Below are 23184 nucleotides of genomic sequence, written 5' to 3' on the forward strand. Positions count from 1 at the left end.
CACGTCAGGGCAATATTCTAGGATTGATCGGGATAAAGAGCAGTACAGCGATTTGAGACAATAAACATCCGTAAAGTTTTTAGCATCCCAGACGCTTTACCAACTGCATAGAAGACGTGTTGTTTAAACGTAAGTTGAGAATCCAGAATCACTCCAGGTCATTCACGTGAATGACGCGTTCGATATCTGGTTCTAGTAGACGGTTTTTAAAATAGATCGAATCCTGTTTCCGTGAAAATGATATTACCGAGCACTTCTTCGGGTTTACATACATTCGGTTCGTGTTACACCAGTCAGCAAAGACAAGAAGCAGCTGTTGGAGAAATCTGCATTCTTCAATTGAACGAATTAGGCGAAAAATCTTGAGATAGTCCGCGAAGGACAATCGTGGAGTTTTCAGAACTAGATGTACATCATTGAAGTATATCAGAAACATCAACGGTTCCTTGAGGTATTCCTGATGTAGAAGTAAATATAGGGGCCTGGCAATCTCCTTTGACAACCGCTATCTCTCGGTCTGTGAGGTAGGATCGAAACCACTGCAAAACACTAAAATTTATTCAAAATTTATCTATTTTTGCTACTGCGATATCGTGATTGATCCTATCAAAAGTGGCAGTTCCATCGGTGTAAACGACGTCGGTTTGAGCGCGAAGTTTTATACTTTCTGTTCTGTAGCATGTTAGACACAACAGGTTAGACGCAGTTGACCGTCCGGACGTGAAGCCATGTTGATTGTCACTTAGATATTGCTTACAGTGAGCCTGAAGAGATTCGAACAACTTCGAGACAGCACTCAATGAAGTTATTCCACGGTAATTATGGACGTCTCGCTTGGTGCCCTTTTTATGTGCTGCGAACATATTCGCCAATTTCCAGCAAGACGGAAAAATACCTCAGCAAAAGATGCTCTAAAGATCTGAAGAAACGGAGTAACCAAAACTTCGATGTGCGTTTTCAGTACAGCGGAGGGGAACCCGTCGGGTCCCGTATTTAATGATGACTTCAGTCGAGCGGTAGCTCTCTGGTAATCATTGTTGCATTGACATCGATAGCACCAAGAGTTTGGCCCACAAGTGGGGCTCGGCCAGCAGCGAGTTTGGTTTTCTCAATAGTTAATGCCTCATCTGTGAACATATTTGCATAGTGCTGCGGTCACAGCGAAACACCTTGTGTCCAGTACCAAACACCTGACTAGAAAGCGTCTCAGCGTACAACCATGTTTCGACGAAGACGATGATGTCAAAACTCTTATTAGAGACTGTAAGGCGGTATTGCGCAACGATTGCATTGATACCACCAACATTTTGGTAGTATAGCAGCAGCTTATCCCGTCGTTGACCAAGGCTGGAAATCGAAGAGTTTGTCGCGTGTATGTGTCTTTGCGTGCATAGATTCCATTTTGCTGTCGCCATGGAACGTGTTATTTAGTGTATATGAGCCTAATATTTTTGTTTAGTTCACCTGAAGGCATTGAACCTTTGCTACAAAGGCCGAGGATGGAAACTTCCGGACGTAACCGATTCATGATCTAACCCGGGAATTTGGAGGTTCACTCCTGAGGCCGCATTTGTGAATTTATAAGTACTAAATCGTTCACTTAATCACCTGGGTATTATCCTGTTTGCGAGATTGTGGGCGTAGGTGTGCGTGGATGATCGCGATGGACTCGAACGTTTGTATGCTAATGTTTTTGTCGCGTGACCATTCGCATGTTCTTTAATGATCGCGCGCGGATCGTGAATATACCTACATGTTTAGTGTATGTCTTACTTTTTAACGACATTCAATTAGCTGGAGGTTACTAATTAGGGAAAGTTATGAAAATTTTAGAGCTATACCACTATAAAAAGAAAGCAAGGATGTGAAATATAAAGATCGAAAAACTAGAAGTGACAAGGTCATTAGAAACAGGTTTAAAATCTTGCGCATTAATCTGTCTTCTGCTAGCAGGAGTCGAACTTAGGCAGTATTACTACGAATAACTCAAGTCTACCAACATGTCTCACGGCAAAGACAAACTTGTCCCTCTTTTCCATGAGAACCGACAAAAGAGAAGTTACGTGTTGCTATTTTAATGATAGAGCAAGCTTTTGCCAACAACTTTGCTGAAGACACACAGTCTTTATCTTTGATATCTTCAATATTTTTACTTCTTATTGGTGGATGATCCCTTTAATTCAAATATATCAATATAACTTTTTAAACATTATTCTGACATGTTTGGTATGTTCCGTCAAATGGTTTAAATAATCAAAATGAAATACTTTCTATATAATATCAATGGATCATCTCGCGTATTTTCAAAATAATTTGGCATTTTTTGAAAAATATAGTATTTCAAATGGTGATTGGTTGTTAACGGGGAAACGATTGAGTTAACGTCAATAGTATTTTCGGAATACTTATCAAAAATAGGTTTGTCGTTTGCTGCTATGATTTTTGTATTTAATCCTATAAGATTTTCCATCTATTTTTTCAATAAATGACCTAACGTCTTTGGAAAAGTTGTGAAATTGTTTTCATGAATATTTTTGCTGAATACATGAAGTCTCTTCTTTAACTGCTTAAGAAGTTATAGCTCGTTATATTTGTATGACCCCCAAAAACATTTTATTAAAATATCTTTGCAATTATCATTCCTACGGGTTCCATATATTTGTCAAAATTCACAATTTTTGTTAACGTATATTTTTGTTATCTCGAGTATTTTCGAAGATAATGGACATTTAAAAAAAAAACAATAGTTTTTTTCAAATCATACATAAGTCTAATGGAGACAACGAACGACAAGTGACCTCTATTGTGTTTTATAGCGTTGATGTAGTATTTCTAATTGCAACTGGAGGTGGCTTCCCGTTTTAAAACTTTTGCTAATTATGCCAAAAAATACCCCATATCTTGTAAATCATAAGTCGCCCTCAAAATGGAACTGAAAAAGTGGGAAATCACAGTTATAAAGAATAATTGGAGTACTACACCTGATCTACGACAATCAAAGAAATTTATCACACCCAACGAGAAAAAAGCCGGGAGTTACTTAGACTAAACAAAAAGAGTTATGCATCATTGACAGGACTACTTACCGGACACTGTCCGAGTAAATATCACCTAAAGAAAATTGGTAAGCTTACAAAAAGTCCTCGGTAAAGGAACATTAGAGCCTTTTGATATTTTGACTGCAAATTCCAAGCAGGCAATAAACTTCATACGAAGGGGAGTGCCTAACTGGGTAGAATGTGTATCTCAATAACGACAGTCACTCATCAATAGTGATACAGGTCGGACTCGATTATCCGAGGATTTCAAAAAAAATCTCACCCCAGATAACCGAGTCACCCGGATAATCGAGTCAAACTTTTTTTGTGTTATTTTATTGGGGTGGGTGTAGCGTAGTTGGTAAATCGATTGCCTTGTACGCAGCGCATCTGGGTTCGAGTCCCGACCCCGCACATAGGGCTAGAAATTTTTCATTTTCATTTTTCTAACCCGAAGAGGCGAATGACCTTAAGGTGAAAACCTCTATAATCGAAATAAAAAAAGCTTTATTTGCGAAGAAATTGGAAATAAAATGATTAGGGTAAATTTCCCTATTATATTAATTGTAAATGTGCCCTATTTTGGCCCTAGTCGATTTTTCACAATTTCAAAATGCGATTTGTATTTTCAGTTGATTTTCATTTATTATTTATATTGGTAATGAGTTACGGGATGTATTAGTTGTTTATAGCTATTTGTGCGAAAATTCTAAGACAAACTTTTCAATAAGGCGTATCTTCTGCAATACAGATCAAACTTGATTTTCAGGGGTAAATTATTCGATTACTCGTATACTAGAAAAAATCAAATAAGTAAGTACCCTGGGGTTGTCTGTTCTTTGGCTCCAGTGTAATTTATTTGGTGGTGTCACATATCACTGCTAACGTTTCTTTTAACCCTCATTCTAGTTAGAAGAGTGCGCGCAGAGATTCTTGTATTTGTCCCTATAGGATAACGAGGGTATTTTGGACCAGTACCATATTTTGGACCACTTGACGATGATTTCTCGACAAACATATGATTGCGGCCTAAAAGCCAACTGTCAAAATCCACTTTGAATGGAAATTCCAGACAAACCGTTATTAGTCGAACAGAGTTCACAACAGTTTTAGAAAGAGAAAACTTTTCTCTTCCGTTTACTACCAACATCTGTGATTGGCGTGTAACGGTTTGTCCGGAATTTCCGTTCAAAGTGGATTTTGACAGTTGGCTTTTAGGCTGTAATCATATGTTGTACAGTGGAGATTTGCACATTTTTCCATTCAAAGCTCATAACAAATTGAAATATTGCTAATGAAACACTGAAATTATCATGCTAGAAAGCAACTCCCGTTATATTCTGAGCGAAATGGTTTAATAGGAAGCATTGAATTGAAATTTTTTGATTGTGTTTTCACATTTCAGCTGATCTTGTCCAAAATCAGGAGGAGGTGGTATTGTTGTAACCAACATCGAAGAGTTATTATTTCTAAAGTATATACATTTCAATCATGCAAATAACGTTATTATGCTTATAAAATACATAAGAAATCGATTTTAGGTTGAAAAAAGCAATCAGATGTATTGAAATTGTTATTTCAAGTATGTCCAAAATATGTGAGCTATTTCCAAATGATAATTATTATCGCCATGCTCCCAATTAACTCTGACACCTCGTTGCATATCTACTCTGCATTTAAAAAAAGTTCTCTGTTTGTTCCCAGAAAAGCACTTCTTACTCAATCAAATTCATCATACAAAGAAAGATATGTGAAAATTTGGATGGTCCAAAATATGTTTCGAGATCGGTCCAAAACATGTTTGCAGCAATGGCACAAAGGAAAGTTAATGGTCCAAAATATGCTTTGTTTACGGTCCAAAATAAAATTCACTGGTCCAAAATAACAAAAAAGCGCGTTCACGATTTGTCATTTTTCCCAAGTATTTACGTTTATTTGACTATATAGAACACTACATATCCAAAAAATGATAAGGCCGTACATATTAGCTTATTAAATGATCCAGAATACGTAGCCAAACCGTATTTTTTCAGATTTTTTTATCATGACTTCCTAAAGCGGTCCAAAATACCCCTGTTACCCTAGCATCACTTAGTTGACCAATGTCGTACCGGATTGCTAGGTGATCACTGCGCTTGTAGTCTTTGCAAACTCTCTTACTAATGTTTGTTATCAGCGAAGGACTACCAAAGGTTACGTAGATGATGGGTTCCCAGCCGCCTCAGCGAGAAGTACTGCTGGCGCCCTCTTTATATAGCCTAACATACATCTTTGCTTTAGTTGCCCAAGAATTGAAATCGCTTCCAGTGACTGCCGGGTTTCTTATCAAAATCTTGTTAACCCTTCCTTGACCAACTTTTTTCTACCGGTTCCAAAACTATTTTTACTTAGAACTGGCGTCATGAAACACGAAAAACTGGTTCTTTAATGCGCTTGGGAAATACGCATGGGCTTGTCTAAATGAATGATAACTTTTTAATTATGCATGAGGGTTAAGAATTGACAATTCGCTAGAACAATTCAAAACCGGTTACCAATTTGCGACAATCATTTCAGCACGCGAAATAAATGTTTTATTGTAATATTCAATGGTGTACTTTTAGTCCATTAAATCGTCAATCTATTATATTGAGCAAAGAATAAGTACGTACAATTTGGAGAGGTGGGTGTTTGATTCGTGCATGATATTAATATCGTTTAGCAACGCCGCAATTCTTTCTGTTTCGTGTCTTCATTGTACTGCCGCTATACGCATAAATGTCCCATGTTCTGTGGGTTTCCCTATACACATGGGACAATTATGCGTAGAGCGGTAGTGTAATATCGCAGAATTTAAACGCCTTAACATCTAGAACAATTAAGTATCCTACAGTAAATAAACTATTCAAACTTTTTATGCACGGAAATATATTCTCAGTCGCATCGCTTGCTTGAGGCGAATCCTGACTAACAATCCACCCCTTACCTAATCCGTGGTACTTATGGGAGTGTCACGGAGTCGGAGTCTTCCGTTAAGTAAGTACCACACCAACAATTCCTTTCTCATATCCAAAATTACGGTAAAAATGCCTGCAATGCTGGTTGTCAGGCGAAATTCTCGCTTGAACTGGATCAATTGTTATTCCCAGATGAGAGCTGGAAATGAGAGCCATCAGTCTGCAGTCTATGAAGTACTTAAGCAAAGCAACGCAAAAATTTCAAGTTGCATATGTGGCAACAATGTCGTTCTAGATTCTTTGAACAAATCCTTCAAAAGTCATATCGTTGATTGCATCTAGTGCAAATATTAAACCAGAAATATAATTTTTTTAAATAATTTTTAAAATTAGGAGAGTTCCCATGAACCGAGGAGTGGATCAATCAACACAATAATTTAGGTTATTATATATTGGATCTAGATGAACGATTTCTTCAAAACTGGTTCCAATGTGAAGGTCGATTCCAAGTTTGGGTATTTTTGTAACTTTGCATGGAATATATACCCATATATGTATAAGCTATTTTTGAGGTAGGCCAAAATTTTAGAGGAGGTTAACCCTGGACCCCCCATTCTCCGAAAAAAAGTTCTATTGACTGAAATGATCGAATTAGCCCTATCAGATATTCTAGTTGAAATTTTTTTTTTTAATCACCCAGATAATTAATACGACAAACAACAACACGCCGAAGCTTTATCTACGATAATTAAGAAGTTATGTTGAAAAAACGTTTTAAAGGGTTAACTTCGAGTGTACCTAAATAGATATTTTTGGTCTTCAGTAAAGATGTTCACAAAAGCAAGCTTTTTAACATTTCTGAAGACTTCATCTTATTTTCAATACTTCAAAAAAAAAATTAGCAATTATCTCACTTCAATGAGGATTAATCACTTTAACTATATCGTCAAATGAAGGTCTTCGATCATGATAAAACATTCTAAAATACATTATTGTACGTTTTACCGTTCTCGCGCGAATAATTTTTCGCACGTTTTTGACGAAAAAAACCACTGTGCAATGGAAGAGTACCTACTACTGATTGATTTTCATGAAGATTTTGTCAACGGTGTGAAGGAAAACTGGTTTTTTCGTTTTAAAAGATGGCCGCTCTTCCAGGTTTTCTGAGTTGAACCTTAATTGGCAGTATTGATACTCTATAATAGCGTTAGTAATCTCTGCACAGCAATGGTACAATATGTTAGCTTTTCTGGCATTATTTCAGCATTAAATCAGAATTTATGCCTTCGCTGAGTTTAACGGTAGCTCTACATGCAGATTTAAAGTCAATTTAAGGCCGTAATAATGATAATGCTTATTGGTTACTCAGAAAGGACACCAATAACTTAAAGTAGGATTTTTGTCATATGAATTCAACTCATAACCAACTAGCACTAAATCAGCACCAGTTAGAGACGAAATTCAAACGGTCACACAACTTGTCTAAACGCCAAAAGCAATTTTCTGGCCCAGAATGATGTCACGGGAAGCGAGAACGAACTCTTGTTTATTTGCTTCGTATTAAACCAGATCGAAACACAAAGCTCCAATTTTACCTAAGTTATCTTTATGCACAAAGAGCCGGAACTTTCTAGTCTTCTGCACAAAACTCCTTTTGATGAAATATTACGTCAACCACTCATGGCGTCAAATCTGGCTTCTATAACACTTTTTTTCCTTCAACTGCATTTGATCAAGATCTCTCAGTCAATGATTCATTTTATATGGATTCAACAATTCACAAATAAGGTAGTGTAAACAATCGTCTTACCTTCTAAGTCTTAGAACAAGACCGACGTAAGCGATCTTTTCCTGGTGGTTCCTGGTGTGTCACTTGGTGTAGTTCCCCGTACAAATCCAAATATGCATCGGAGAAACTTTATTTCTTCGGAATTTAACTTGAACGCAGTTGTATTTTTTCGGTCATAAAAAACTTCCAAAGTCGTCTATTATAATCGAGTAGAATCAATGAACGCGGCCACGTAATCCAGACAGTCTCGATCTAGACCACAAAGATCGTCCGCTAGCACAGCTACACTTATATTGCAACTTTTCACTAAACTGACGGATCCGCTCAACCACAGACACGATGATCTGGCACTAATGAAGTCATTTCATTCCGTACTTCATTTCGTCGCTGATAGCACTTGATCACTGATCACTTTTCTTTTCTTTCTTATTTTTACAACTTGGCTGAATTTCGCTTTACTTCATTCGGCTGCAACCACTTTGCTTTTCCTTCAGTTGATCGTGATGGTCCTAAAGCACCCTTTATTGTGGCACACTTTCATGATTTATCCGATCATATTTTTCTTCCTAATAGGTACCAATCAATTTTTTTTTCTTCCTCTCCTAAAACAATAAAATTAATTTCGGGCCTGATTACACCAAGATCAGCATCACACGGAGACCACCTTCCACGCGGTACCACACCTTTGCCTCAACTGGGATCGGAGATGATTGCGGAGGAACTTCGACCACACACACGCTCACCACCGGAGCTGTAATAGAGCTCGTTTTTCCTTCGCTGATAAGCGGTATCTCAATGAGTTTTGCTCACCGCCGGCTTAATTGGTGTGCCTTCGCGATACTCGAGCTTGGACTGCCGAAAAGAAGAACAATAAAAAAACGCGCAATCTAACAGTTTGTTGTTGTCCCTGTTGCAGGCCAAAGGTGTGATAAAAGTATACGAAACACAGTCACAATCGAGTGGATAAATTTAACCTCTTCTTTCCGCTTCCCATCAGCAGTCAACAGTGTCAAACGCTAAACTCACATCGAAATCGTTTCGTGAAAACATACACAAAAAATCGGTTTGTTTGTTAGTTCGATAGCGGTTATCAACCGAATTGTATGGGGTGACAACTGGCCCCAATACGAGAGGCAAAAAAAAGCTACACAGCACTATGTACGGGAGAACCGAATTCGCGTCAAGCCGCCAACCGCCGAAATGCTACTGAGTTGCGCTTCAGCTCACTCACAGTCACCTCCATGCGGAGCAGCACACGGGCACTGCTGCTGCTCCGAACTCCACTCGCTCGTTGCGTTGGCTCAAAGTGCGAGGGTTCAGCGCGACGGGCCTAGCCTCTGACAGCGACCGACGACGTTCAATATGGGTATGGTTCGTTGGACGAGAATGGATGGTTGGCGAGCAGAAGCGAAACGTGGTGCCGCATGCTGCTTGCTGCCCCGTTTGGTTATAGTTGTTGACGTTCGTTGTCGATGGCGACAACAACGGTGGCAAAGGCAGAGGTTGCGACGTCTGTCGACAGCGTAGTATTAATTAATTTGCCCGCTCGGCTTATACTTCGGTACTACTAACATCAGCGCACAAAAGGTGAATCGTTACTAGCGGTGTTTTTTTGCGCTGATAAGGTTGGTTTTTTTATTCGATTTTCCGAACTGAGCGGAAGTTTCAGGGTGGTTGTGAGGCTTTGGAATCTGAAGGATTCGTAGAAGTTGGTTAGAAGATTATGGAACTAGTGATGTATAGATGATCATTAATAGAAGAAATAGTTTTATTTATAATTGCCGGTGATATAAAATGAAATGAATCAACATGTGAGACTTCTAGTAGCACAATTTGGATGTCTATAAGAATAAAGCAGGGTGCATGAAAATAAGAAATTTGATTTAATTTTACTAATAAATCACTCTCCTAACCCTATGAGTATTCTTAAGCTGAAAAACTACTTTTTGCCATTTTAACTATAATATACGTTTATCATTTTACAGGTTTCATAAAAAATAAGCTTATAGATGAAACAAACGGATTAATTAATTATCACATATTTGGTTGTCGTGTGCCTAAAGTTTTAAAGAGTGTTTTATTATCATAAAATAAAAAAAACATTTTATATGATTTCATTAAGGATTGTTAAACCATGAACAGAAACCGCTATTTAAATATTTTCAAAGAAGTGCCCTTTATTTAATTACGTTGTAACATGGATAAAACGCAATTTAACGATTACACTGTATTTGATTTTTATAAATTTATTGTACATTTTCTTGTGTTACACTGCTCCAATCAATATTGAAATCGTAAGTAGGGATAAAGAAGCTTGTCGAGAAATAGCGCTATAAAAGAACGCAATAGATGCCCCAAATATACTTTCTCAGATTAATGTAAATGTGCCCGCTAGAAGTATAAGATCGTGGAATTTTTTAAGACTTGACTATCAAAGCACTGATTATGGACAGAATGAACCCATAAGGGCGATGTGTAGCGTATTTAATAATGTTTATGAATGTTTTGACTTCTCTGTATCAAGTGACGTTTTTAAAAATAGGCTTAAACGGCTAACTTAGTGCATAAGATGTGATTTAGATAGTGATTTTGATTTGTTAGATGTATTATTAGTAACACATTGTAATGTAATGTAATGTTATGTAATGTAATGTGTAATATTGTTTAATAATTGTATATGTGAAAAGATAATGAGGTTTTTACGCGCATTTGGAGGTTGTTTGATGGACTCTAAATGGGCTTTTCCTCATTCTATATTTCATGTAGACCATGTAGGTCAGATGAAAAATAAAATAAATAAATAAATAAATAAATTAAGTTATGGCTCTATATCTTAGCTAAAGTATAATAAATGAACTAATCTTCGTTCACCGTCTAAAGCATATTTCAAAGTTGGTGATCTACATTATAATGTAATAATTATAATATAAACAATTATTGCAATCAAACAACACGGATGAATGGACAAAGTGAGTTTAATATGCAAATTAGGCGGAACCAAGACAATCATGAATCATATACATCTGGATCAACACCAGATGTTGCTTCAAGTTGTGAACTAAGGTCATTTGAACTTAGGCTGACGTCGATTGGGTGCTTTAAGCCTTCGGCGGATAGTAGTAAATCGAGAGGGTACCCGATCAGAAATACATAACAGGAATATTCCAAAACTATATCTCGCATTGTTACTTGTTATGAATTCCTGTTATTTTAACTACTAACGAGACCTAGTTTATACCACAATATGTTACAAAAATTGTGTTCTGTTATAATGTTGGTATTTCATTCTGATCGGGTAACAACGGATATTTCGAATTTCTGCCTCTAGTCCAAGTGTGAGGCGACCCGCACCGAGAAATAAATATTTATATAATATAATAATTGTTATAAGAAATAACAAGCCGTACACGGAGCCTTTGCACAGTAGTGGTCGAAAACATTAAAAATGTGAACTTAATTCACTAGAGGCCAAACCGAATCGAAAATATTCACAGGGTGTCTTTGGAGGTTTAAATTAGGCATGGCTTACCATGCTTGAACTGAGAAAATTTCTTTTTATACTGACGAGATGAAAGTTGGTGTCTTCGACAAAGTTTTGAAACTGCTTGTGATGAAGAATTTTGCTGACCTTGAACTTATATAACGTTTTCTAAATTATTGAACATTTTATTCTTTTTACTTTTCTTATAAAAGAAATGTATAGAATTCGCTCAAACTTTCAAGATTTTTTCCGAGGCCCGGAGGGCCAAGTCTTATATACCAATCGACTCAGCTCGACGATTTGGGACAATGTCTGTGTGTGTGTGTCTGTGTGTGTGTATGTAACGGACAAATTCTCATTCGTGTTTCTCGGCAATGGCTGAACCGATCTTATCCAAACCAATTTTAAATGAAAGAACTAAAAAATAGTACGAACGCTATTAATTTGTTTTTGATTCTGATGTTTAGTTTCCAAAATATGAATGCTTGAATGCGTAAAAATGGCGTTTTTTGCAGTTTTTTTTTAAATTATCTGCCGGCATTGACAATAAAGATTAACAATTTATATGTTTTTAGACAGCTTTAACGAATACCTTTCGAACAAGCTATAGATTGTTGAAATCGGACTATTATCAAAAGATATATTTAACATTAAATGCGGACGAAAGATTTTTATCATTTCCCATTGCCAGAAATATGACCAAAAACATGTAATCTATTATTAACGCCAAAACGGCTTATTTTAGGTCAATAGTATCTTCGGAGAATTTAATGGAGGTAATATGCCCTTTCTTTCGGTATTGTGCTTTTGCTGAGTAATCCCCCTATGAGTGAGATATTTTCACAAATTTTCTTGAAAGTGATTATATCGAAATGATGTCTTCAGCAAATTTGTAGCTCTTACTTTTGCGAATAAGTTTACTAAAGACTTTAAATATCTATTTTGAATACTTTAAAAGTTATGGCTTGTTGTTTGTTGACTACTCTTTGTCGCCTATTTATTGTTCAATATAGTAATAATCCATTGAAATAAGCTAAACATTATTTCGATAAAACGAATTTTGTATTTCATTTTACTATCTACAACCGCTAGAAATAATCACCGAACACTTCCAAGTTGTCTGGAAGGAACTTGATAATTTATCAGTACAAAAATGTTCATTTGTGCGAACCTTCTGACTTCAATTTTTCTAACTTATAACCATCGGATTGATCTGAAACATATCGGAAAATGAAAAGCGAAAAAAATAACTCCAAGCAACGGCGTAGCCAAGAGAAGGTTTTGGGGTTTAACACCAAGTCGTTCTACGCTCGTTCACAAGAAACTTCTTCGAATGCTGAATATCTATTATAACACATTGAAACCCCAATTTTACCAGCCAAATATGAACATATGTTTGATGGGCTTTAGCAGACGAACAAGACTGAATTCGAGTAAATCCTTTCTTGAGCATGTTTTCCTTATCATGAAGATATGCGAAATATGCGAAAATAAAAAGTTCATCATAATCAGAAATAGTTATCAAACTACATCAAGGGATGAGAAGAATATTTTAACAGCTTCAGTTTATTATAAAGGGTTATTTTATAGACTTCTTCCAAAATTTGGCGAACCTATTCCAATTCGTATACCAATTAATTGGTATACTTAAGGGTTTATATGTTGCAGATAGAGAAAATACTGAAATTTTCAGCTTTTTTCCTACACAATATTACGAAAGCTTATTAAACAATTTTTCCTAATAAGTTTGTGAAAATTATAAACTATTTGAATTTTTTTAATAGTTTTATTTATTATTTAACCGTGATTTTTTAATAAATAGGGACCATCGCTTCACAACGTAGTCTATTTTTCATGGCTTGCGGTGAGCACGATCTCTCGAATTGCTGAACTGAAAATTATGGAATAGAAATTAATTTTTAGAATTCTTTACAGATTTAACTCGCCGCCCAGATAGCTCTGAATTACACCCGCTGGTGCCCTAAGACGATTTCGCTAGATTTTCAGAGCACTGTGCACCCAGTGCATTAACGCAAGTGACGGAAGGTTATCGAAAAGTTTCGCGAAAATGAAAATTCCAGTAATGATGATGATTTTCCCAAACGGTTCGTTTTCGTGAGGTTTATATTTGTTCTTTGGCATTAGGATTAGCGATAATAATTCAAATCAAAGATATTACTGGGAAGTCGCCTTTAGAAAAAGTCGATGTCGAAGAAAAATTTGAAACTATGCACGCATGCACTTCAGAGATAGCGTGATATTAGGAGCTACGATTTCATTTCAACGCTTTTTTGTGAAAAGGGCGATACTTACAAATGTAAACATAGGGCTTTTTTCATACATGCGAATGACGGCTTTGAAACGCAACAAATTAACCTAAAAATGTTGATTCTACGATATTGCTTTCTTAAACTACAGCAAAAAATACAACGGGCGAAACTGTATTTTTGTTTGTTTATTTAAAGTTTCGCCCTCCACGCTCCATGCAAACAAACAAGGCGATACTTTTTTTGCTAGCAGTTTAGAGGCGAAACTGTTATTTTCGTATTTATTTTTAGGATTATCAAGCTGATACCAGCTGTAAATAGTAACAATGATCTCTATTGAAAAAACACGGACAAAATCGGTGGTGTAGAACGGTAGTTATTGTTAAAAAAACGTAAGGGCGATACTTCAATGCTGATAGGTGGGACCGAAAAAGTAAACAATCGCCAAAGGGGCGATACTATCATTTTGTCAATTTCAATAGCAAAAACAAATTTTAATTTAATAATTTCAAATACTTTATGAAGTTTTGAGTTCCGATCACTGAATCATGCAATCTAGGATGTAAAAAACACAATAGTTCTTAAATAGGAAATAAAAGTCTGGAAATATTCACTGTTGATTTTCTTTGAATGGTGTCACTGCTAGTATCGCCCTTTTCAAGAAAAAGCGTTGATTTCTTAGTTCTCAGTCGCGTTGGTGATTTGAGTAAAGTATAAACTTCCAATCAATTAAAAAAAATGCGATTTTTTTGGCTCAGTACAATATATAACCCCTTTAGGAAAATTCAGTTTTCCCACCACAATGCATTGATTGAGGAATTTAGATATTTTATTAACAGAGCATTAGCAATAATTCGTTTGTATGTCAATTTTATGGGCCATTTTTTCGCTTTCCCGTTGATTTGGTTTGAGATTTCTAGCACTGATGTTGTCCTATGCTGATTTGAGCGATTCTCTGAGTCCTGCCACTATCCCATGTAGTATGTGTTATCAAAAACATCGCGAAGCATCAAGTTCTAAATGTTCTCAAACGATATAATATCCGAAGAGTGATAAGAGTTATAAGAAATGTCTCATCACACTGTTAGGTGGATTAAAAACGTTTTTTTCTCTGAATTTTGATTCAGGATACTAGAAAAAAGCTTCTCAGGGGTTTTGGTGGAATCCTTCTCAAAATATAATTCTGCTGAAGATTATGATTTATTCAAGATTCTGATAGAATCATTTTCCTATTTTCAATGAAATCCTGTGTAAAATTCTAATGAATATTCTGATCTGAGTTCCAGCGGCCTTTGACACAGTACATATTGCTTTTCTCCTATTTTTCCCTTCAACAATTGATTCCTACTCAGCATTCCAATGGTACTCCTCCATGCCTATGTTGTTGATAAACAACCACGTTTCTAAAAAACTATAACTTTTGGTTTACATAACTATATTTACAACGACAAGTAAAGCTAATAACTAGGACTAATACCTTTCATTCGAGCATCAAGAGTTATAAATATTATCAATAGAACAGAAGTTATTAAAATTTAAATGTCAAAAAATCTAATGTGTCTGAATTTTACCGATGGTAAATCTTCTTCCTTTTTATTCCTTAGGATTATTCACGTTAAACAAGGTACTTTAAAGAAAATGTTATTGAAGAATATTAGAAATATATGCATGAGAAAATGATTAAATCTAATTTTAATGACAAAATGCTCTAGAACCTAAACTTTTCGTATTCTGACAAAGACCACAATAGTTCCGTTCGATTTCTGAGACTTTTTTACATTTGAAATACAGCAAAATATGTATTGTTTATTAAAGGAGGGTGGTTGGGTAAGGGTTTCAATGGGAAAAAAAAACATTTCTGTGCGTTTTTTTAGAAAATTGCGTGAAGCGAATTAATTAAAACTTTTGTACATTATAGTATATAATTCAAATAACATGCTGTAATTTTTCTATGCAAAAATATCGACAAACGACTCGGTGACGAAGCCTTTTGTAGAACGTCTCTAGAAAAATATGACTTTCAGTGTTATCTGCTATTCAAAAACTACTTAAACGATTTCTTTCAAACTTTGCATACACATTCTATGTTACTATGTTTCAATTGCCGCAAGGTTCTACTGTATCGATTTTGTTGGCTATTTTCGGAAAATTTGAGACTAAGAGAAACGAAAGCAATGAAATTGAAAGACGGATAGGTATTCTAGAGCGAATCAGTTATAAACTTAGAACGGAAAACTAGAACTAGGCAGGCTCATATGGGCATGATCGAAAGGAAATGTGAAGAATTCTTTGCCTTCTGCTTAGTAGGAGTTGGGCGTTGCACCCAAGTCTACCGCATGGTCTATGGTAGAACAGAACTCGTCATCATATTTTACCGCCGACGCCGCTGTTTTGCTGTATAAAATAGAGCAATCGAACAAAAAAATTGAAATTTATGTACGTAGAAACGTCTTCGCCCTTTTGAAAATTTTCTCTTTTATCAAAATATTGCAATTGCTAGGGAAAATCATGGAGATTAATAAACCGAACACAACTGCAAAGTTTTATTCAAACCGACGATGGTCATATTTTGCGGTCCACCGGTTTCTCGTGGAAATGTCAGAAAAAAGACATATTTTATAATCTTTCAAAGATGGGCTCAAAACAATCTGAGGTTGTGATTAGAGGCAGATTTGGCGATTAGTTCTTCGTGAGTCTGTTACTACAGGAATATTATTTCATATTTGAATTAGCAAACACGTGAATGGATCTTCTAGGTAAATGACAAGATCAAAACAAATTATAATTTTTGTAATGTCCTCGTCACGCTTAGAATAATAGATATGCCCATTATTGAACAGAAAACACGTGAAAATAATAATCAAATATTTAATAAGCAACCGTTCAATATTTTTTTCATACTAAACTGTCCCCAATGAGAACCACCCTATGTTTTGTTTGCTCAAAGTAACTAATTCGCTCAGAAGATCAAAGTACAGTCATCGCTCGTACAGATCGGCAAAAGTTATTGGATCAATCGGATAATTCGGTTGTTTGTGTAGATTCATTCTATTGTGGCTTTGATCGCACGTGAATCCGAAATTCAAACCCATATATGCGAATTGTAAAGAACTTAGCTTACAATTTCACGAACACGAGTTCATATAGTCAGCCCAATCCCGCACCCCTATTTCAGGTTGGCAGACTGTGAACGGAAATAAACTTAAACCACGTTAAGCATTGGAGCGTATACGATGAGCGCTGCTATCAATTTGCGCTGTCGTCATCGTGAAACCAATACATCAATTGGAACCGAAAATAAGAAAGAAAAAAAACTGTGAAATAAGCACGCGGCGGACTCATTACACACTGACAAAAAGTGCCCGTTCGTGGTGGCTCCGTCGTCGTCGTCGTCTTCGTCGCCGGTAGAGGTTAACGCGATCGAACTTCAGCGAAACGCGATTGTCGTGATCTTCTCGATCGCCTCTCTGTTGGATGTTTGTGTGGTTGATTGATAGCTACATCGGTGATGTATTTAATTGCGGCAATTTCTTTTTTGTCTTGATGAATATTTTCGAATGTCATGTTATTCAACAAACCACACCAACTGGCATGTTTAGCACAGTTCATAGTCCCAAAACAAATGATCGTTCGAGTACCACGCGATGTATGCTGTTAAAAGGAACTCGATATCTTGAACGACACGTGCGGTGCTAGGAAGCACAAGCGTAAGTTGATATGCTGTCCCGCTATCTGATAGCGCAGCCGGGGCCATCAAGATTAGCCAATTAGTCGGAGTATTGCTTCAGTTGGCCGAGACACTTACAGAAGTTTACTGCGGTGAGTGGATCGTAGAATAACGGCAGTAGCGTCGCGTCGGTGGTACTGGCCCAACAGGTTCAATTTTAGACTGCGTCTGACCAGGTCCCCGAACCAGTCGCACAATCAATCTGAAACGAGACAAGATGAGAGATACATATTAGTTGAGTGGGTTGAATTGCTTGCAACGGATAGTGCACCGCACAGCAGCCACACAACGGTCAGGGTCACTTCGTTGCTCGTAAATTACGAGCTGTTGGAGGATTTCATTGTCAATGTCCAACCGGCGGATTGACCGTGACTTTTGTGTATGAAAGGTGAGATGGATGGGAGTATGCGCCGTTTGATGGCTGCAATTTGGGGTTGATTGCAGCTCAAAGTCAGCAGGCTGTTAAGGTTGATTGGAAACTAATTACTGATGATTAGTTATGCCGTCCAATTTATTAATACTTTGTTCGTTCGTTCGTAGATATCCTTTCACGAAGAATGAAAATAAAAGTGTTTGCTTTATTGTAATCAAATAAAATAAATCAAATTGCAAAATGTGCGAGAATCGTTAAATAGCTCGCAGAAATTTTGTGTGGATCGTTTTAATTGCTATCCACCTACTCACGATACGAGAGAAAACCAACCGACTCAAATAAAACATGTTTACCGAATTCCAACCGGTTTATTAAGAATTGTGTGTATTTCATTATCGCGATCAGATAGCAAAATAACTTAGCACAGCGAAGACTTTGGATTATTCCGATTGCAGCACCAATTCGGAAGACCTTTTTCAAACCGATTTGCTCTAATATGACGAAATTCGGTACAGATTATATCAACCATTTTGCAGAACTTTTCCTTTTCAGATTCACTTCGAAGCGATGAAGTGATTTCATCAAAACCGGGAAATATTTCCCCTGAAAACGGTTCGACACTTTTACGAAAACGGCATGTGAAGCAACCAAACCGAGGGCAAAGACATGCGCTAAATGTTTGCTCAACTTCTAGGCTTCTGATAAGGAAGACAAGAAATACTGATAAGGCGCACTTCGGTGCGGTGTGCTATGTTATGAAAGCGGCAGGTGATAACGGTAAACACCCGGACACTCGAATGTCCACAATACCCGAAGTTTCCATTAGATTCAAATATGTTATTGCGTTTTAGGTGTATAGTTATTAAATGAAAAAATGCTTTCAAGAGATTTGATTAACACAAACATAGTTGAAAATTGAAGTATTCATTGCAATGCGATATGATATCATGCAGATATAACAATAATAACAATAGTATAACAATTTAAGAACTATCCATCGATACTCCTACTAGAGGCTTAAAAGAAATGTTTCCTATAAATCATACTACGAAAAAAAAGAATTTTCACAAGTAAAAATAACGTTAACGAATTTAAAACATATGAAGAGTTCGGTAGAGCCTGACCGTTTCTTCTTAACTAAATAATGTTTACAAAATGATCCTTAAATTTTTTATCAATGAATATTATTAGACTGTTCAAGGTTAGCAAGCTGCATTATCGTGCAACATGAGGCCAATCGATGTCGCCATTCACCTCTGATACAGAATTCCTATCCCTTACCTCCCCGTGGTGCCAACCGGGGTACAGGCCACCTTTTGCCGTTTTTGCCTAAACTCGGGACTGGGCCGGGTTCTATCCCCAACCGCTGTCAGTTCATTCACTTCGACAGGTTGACGGATTGGAGTCTGTCTCAGTATCGTTTCGTTTCGAGCGGGAGTGGCATTAGTGAAGATCAGCTAGGATCTGTGGTCGTATGCTGACAGGGAAGGGGGACAAACGACGCGCGCGTGAAGCTGCTTGCGTCTTGCAGAGTGAATCTTTCGGTTCGGTTTGTATAGAAGCCTCGATTAAAATTTTTTCTCAATAAATAGTTGTTCGGCAATTATCCCCAAAAACCTTATTCTCACTAGTATCGATGATCACGGGTCAATACGTACTGAAAAGTTGCCGCGTCTGTTTTTATGAATCTAATTTCAATTTACTTTTTTGCTAACAAACCCGTGCATCAGATTAACGATCCTTTATATTCCCCTTCAATGTTCGATATTATCGTTCGTATACGTGTATTTCACAAACAATCCGGTATGGAAAATAGGAAATACTCTTTATCTGTACAACGTATTATCACTCGGTAATATATCGAAAATAAATAGCGAAATTTGTCTGAATGCTGTCGCAATAAATAGTGATCCGGACCATTATGCAGATAGGATTAGCTTTTCTAGGCAATACTCCCACGGTCGGCTGTGTGGAGTTCAAATTGCTTTTGTTTAGAAACAATTAGGATACCCTCGGTAGCCGGCTACCCAGAGTTTAAAAAGAACCAAAAACTAAACAAGATCTTTTTTGTACGCGAAAACCTACTAAACTACTACCTACCTCTTCGTTGTGGGAAATGCGGTGGGAATCATGTGAACGACTCCTGTGAAATGGATGTCAGAAAGTATCTCTACTGTGGGGGAAGTCCACATGATCTACCGACATGTTCCGCGTATGAACAGTCGCTACAGGGACGTTTTAAGCGGAAATGCAAAAAAGTTAGCTATGCCACAAGTCTCTACGAATATCGATACTAACTAGTCTACTGACGAAGGTGACTCTTATGACCCCCAGAACATCTTCGATACCATCAGAATTTAAATAAATAATTTAATATGCGATGCATTTGAATTGAATTTGCGTCGCATATCATTCGCCTAGATCGAGCAAACTCTTACGGACGAATATTTTTGGGCATCAAAAAGTGCTATTATTTCAATCGAATCGCCCTCCTCTCGACACCAGTTATTGAAGTTGTCGATTGTCAAACTAGAATCAAAGGACCTTTGCATTGTTTCCACCTACGTTCCCCCTAGAGCCTCAGTTGGTTACCGACGGCTTTATGAAATTGCGGAATTCCTCCTTCCTTTAGAAACTAGTTTTCTCTCTTTTCTCTCACTCACCACCACTAGCATTGACTCATTCTGTTTTGTGGTTGCCTTTCTTGTATACGCACACGATGTACGTAAACGGTGTTTAAGCCTAAGTTTGCACATCGTTCGTTTGGGTTCGGTGTTCAATGCGAACCTGTACACAAAGGCAAGGCATGTTAAAAGTTAAACGCGTGCACGAAATTTTGTGCACGGGTGCAAACTTGTCGATGTTCATGGGAAGCCCGTGCTTCCCGCACCGAGGCAAGTTTTAAGTGATTTTAACTCCTACGGTACGGCATGGGGTTGCCTTCATGACAATAATCGATCTACCTCACTCCACGAGCTTTGCGACAACTTCAATATGACCATTTTGAACACGGATGCCGGCTCCTCCAGCGCACCCGAGCGCCTTAGACTTGTCCCTCTGCATCACATCGCTGCGGTTAGAATGCCTGTGGAAGGTAATCCCTGATCTCCGCGGTAATTACTATTGCTAAGGGTTCAGGGCAACCAAATACAATCAATGTTTCGTATGACAACATACGAAATATTGATTCGAAGAGCTACGCGTCCGCGATATTCGGCAAAATCGAATCCACACAAGAGCTTCCTCTGGAGGAAGAGTACGGGTCCCTAGCTGGCTTGATTCTCGATGCCGCGATTCAAACTCAGACCAAACGCGTACTAGACGCGAACTCTCGCGGACGACCTCCCTTCTGATGGTGAGACAAAGAGAGCTCAGACGTGTACGCGAAGAAAGCCGCCGTGTGTAAGACCTTCCGTGACAAAGGGTTACCGCTAGTTATCGACAGTACACGACATTAGACACGCGAATGAAGAGTTTGATGAAAGCTAAGAAACGTAGTTACTGGCCCCGGTTCGATGACGGACTAACAAAAGAAACATCGATGAGGAGTCTTTACGGCACGGCCCGGCGTATGCGAAACTGAAACAGTACTAACCAGGGCGAGGGATATTCAATCCGTTGGATATTCGATTTCGCCAACAAGGTTTGGCCGGATTCCACCCGGAACAGAAAATCTACCGCGCTGCCTCCCCTTACGATAGTGCGAACGAAACACCTTTTTCGATGGTGGAGTTCCCACTTACACACTTATCATCTAATAAGAAAATCCCAAGGCCAGACAGAACCACGTCTCATTCAACTTGCTGAAGAATCTGTCACAGCCTTCCAAGAGACGCTTGGTGAACTTATTTTATAAGCTTCTTAGCACCATTGTCCTTCATGAATGGAGGCGAGCGAAGGTCATTACTATCCAAAAACCAGGAAACCAGCCCCCGACCACAACTCGTATCGACCGATTGCAATGCTATTCTGTATCCGGTAGTTGTTCGAGAAAATGATCTTCCACCTCGACAATTGGTTTGAAGCAAATGGCTTACTGTCAGATACACAATTTGGCTTCCGCAACTGTTAAGGGATGAACGACTGTCTTTCGTTGGTCGCAACAGTAATTCAAAGGGCCTATGCTATGGGGTGATTTAAATGGGTCTTCTCCAGGGCTCATATCTTAGCTCCTTACTCTACAACTTTTACGTGAATGACATTGACGAATGTATCGCCAGTTCTTGCACGCTAAGGTAGCTTGCAGATGACGGTGTGTTCTCTTTTACATCCCAAAGCCGTGGATTTGCAAGAAGCATTGCAAGACACTTTGAACAATTTGTCTGCGTGGGCCCTCAAACTGGGTATCGAATTCTCTACGGAGAAAACTGAGCTAGTCGTATTTTCAAGGAAGCGGAAACCAGTGCAACCACAGCTTTAATTAATGAGTCAAACCATTGCTCAGGTTTTTACATTCCAATTTTTCGGGGTATGGTTCGACTCTCAAGGTACCTGAGGATGTCACATTTTGAGACAGTAGTGCCAACCACGGATCAACTTTCTGCATACAATAAATGGAACACCTAGGACACCTGATTAAACCGTAACCAAACAACGGTATTGTCGGTGATAAAGTAGGGATGCTTCTGCTTACGCTCCGCCGCGAATTTCGTGGAATCCTGGATCACAAACGTCCGTAAGTGATCTCGAAACAATGGTCTAGAAATTGGCTCGGGATTTCATTCGTGTTATATCTCGGTTTAAATCCAGTTACAACACGTTAGGCGCTCGTTTCGGGCACATCGTGAATAGTAAGATCTGCGTTTTTGGTAACGGGTATCACGATATCGAAAATAATGTCTGGTCATGCACCGAGTATTGTTCTATCATATCTCAACTATTGGATTTCCTTCGGTCCCGAGGAAGAACACCTAGTGTCCCGATTTGGGATGTACTGCCAAGCTATGATCTCCTCTATATGGTCGGTGTTAGGTCAGACCGGACTAAGTGACAGTGCATTGATTTCGAGAAAAACGCGTTTAAAGTTTGAATCGCAGCATCCTTTACATTATAATTGGAAAATAATTTTTACCATAATTCTTGTTTATTGTTTCATATTTCAAATATGGTAAAAGTGGAATGTAGATGAAAAAATTCTTTATCCAGTGCTGTCATTAACTCATTTTTTTATGTTTTGCGACTTAATTCGGTCTGACTTAACGCCGACCATATGTCCTTCATATACATTTTCCAAAAAAACCATCATTCGAAGATTCAGCAGGGCATCACACACCATCCTTTGAGTGTCATTCATTCACTTATTTAGTTCAACATCAATTTCATGATAACACTGAATCAACAATTTGCCTCCACAATACTCGATTTGTAGCTGCAGCTCTCCAACACTCGCCAAATCACGTTCCAGTTAGTCCGCCCATCGTGCTCTCTGCGCTCCGCGCCTTCTTGTACCAACCGGATCGTTGGCGAACACCATCTTTGCAGGATTGTTGTCCGGCATTCTTGCAACATGCCCTGCCCACCATATCCTTCCAGATTTGGCCACCTTTTGGATACTGGGTTCGCCATAGATTGCA

At 37.9% G+C, this 23184-nt stretch overlaps 1 protein-coding gene across 7 annotated transcripts in view; it reads right to left on the minus strand.

The window, feature by feature from the left end:
* Positions 1-23184, minus strand: part of LOC131692571 (protein windpipe) — a 189967-nt gene that overhangs the window by 79151 nt on the left and 87632 nt on the right. For 2 of the 7 annotated variants that reach the window (XM_058979693.1, XM_058979692.1), the window contains exon 2: positions 7785-8365. The gene's annotated coding sequence lies outside the window, so the exon portion shown is untranslated. Of the gene's footprint in view, positions 1-7784; positions 8568-8737; positions 8973-17316; positions 17441-23184 lie in introns of those variants that run through there. The other 5 variants (XM_058979690.1, XM_058979691.1, XM_058979694.1 and 2 more) reach the window with 5 other exon arrangements.

Source organism: Topomyia yanbarensis, chromosome 3 (assembly GCF_030247195.1).
Source record: "Topomyia yanbarensis strain Yona2022 chromosome 3, ASM3024719v1, whole genome shotgun sequence".
Classification (NCBI taxonomy): Eukaryota; Metazoa; Arthropoda; class Insecta; order Diptera; family Culicidae; genus Topomyia; species Topomyia yanbarensis.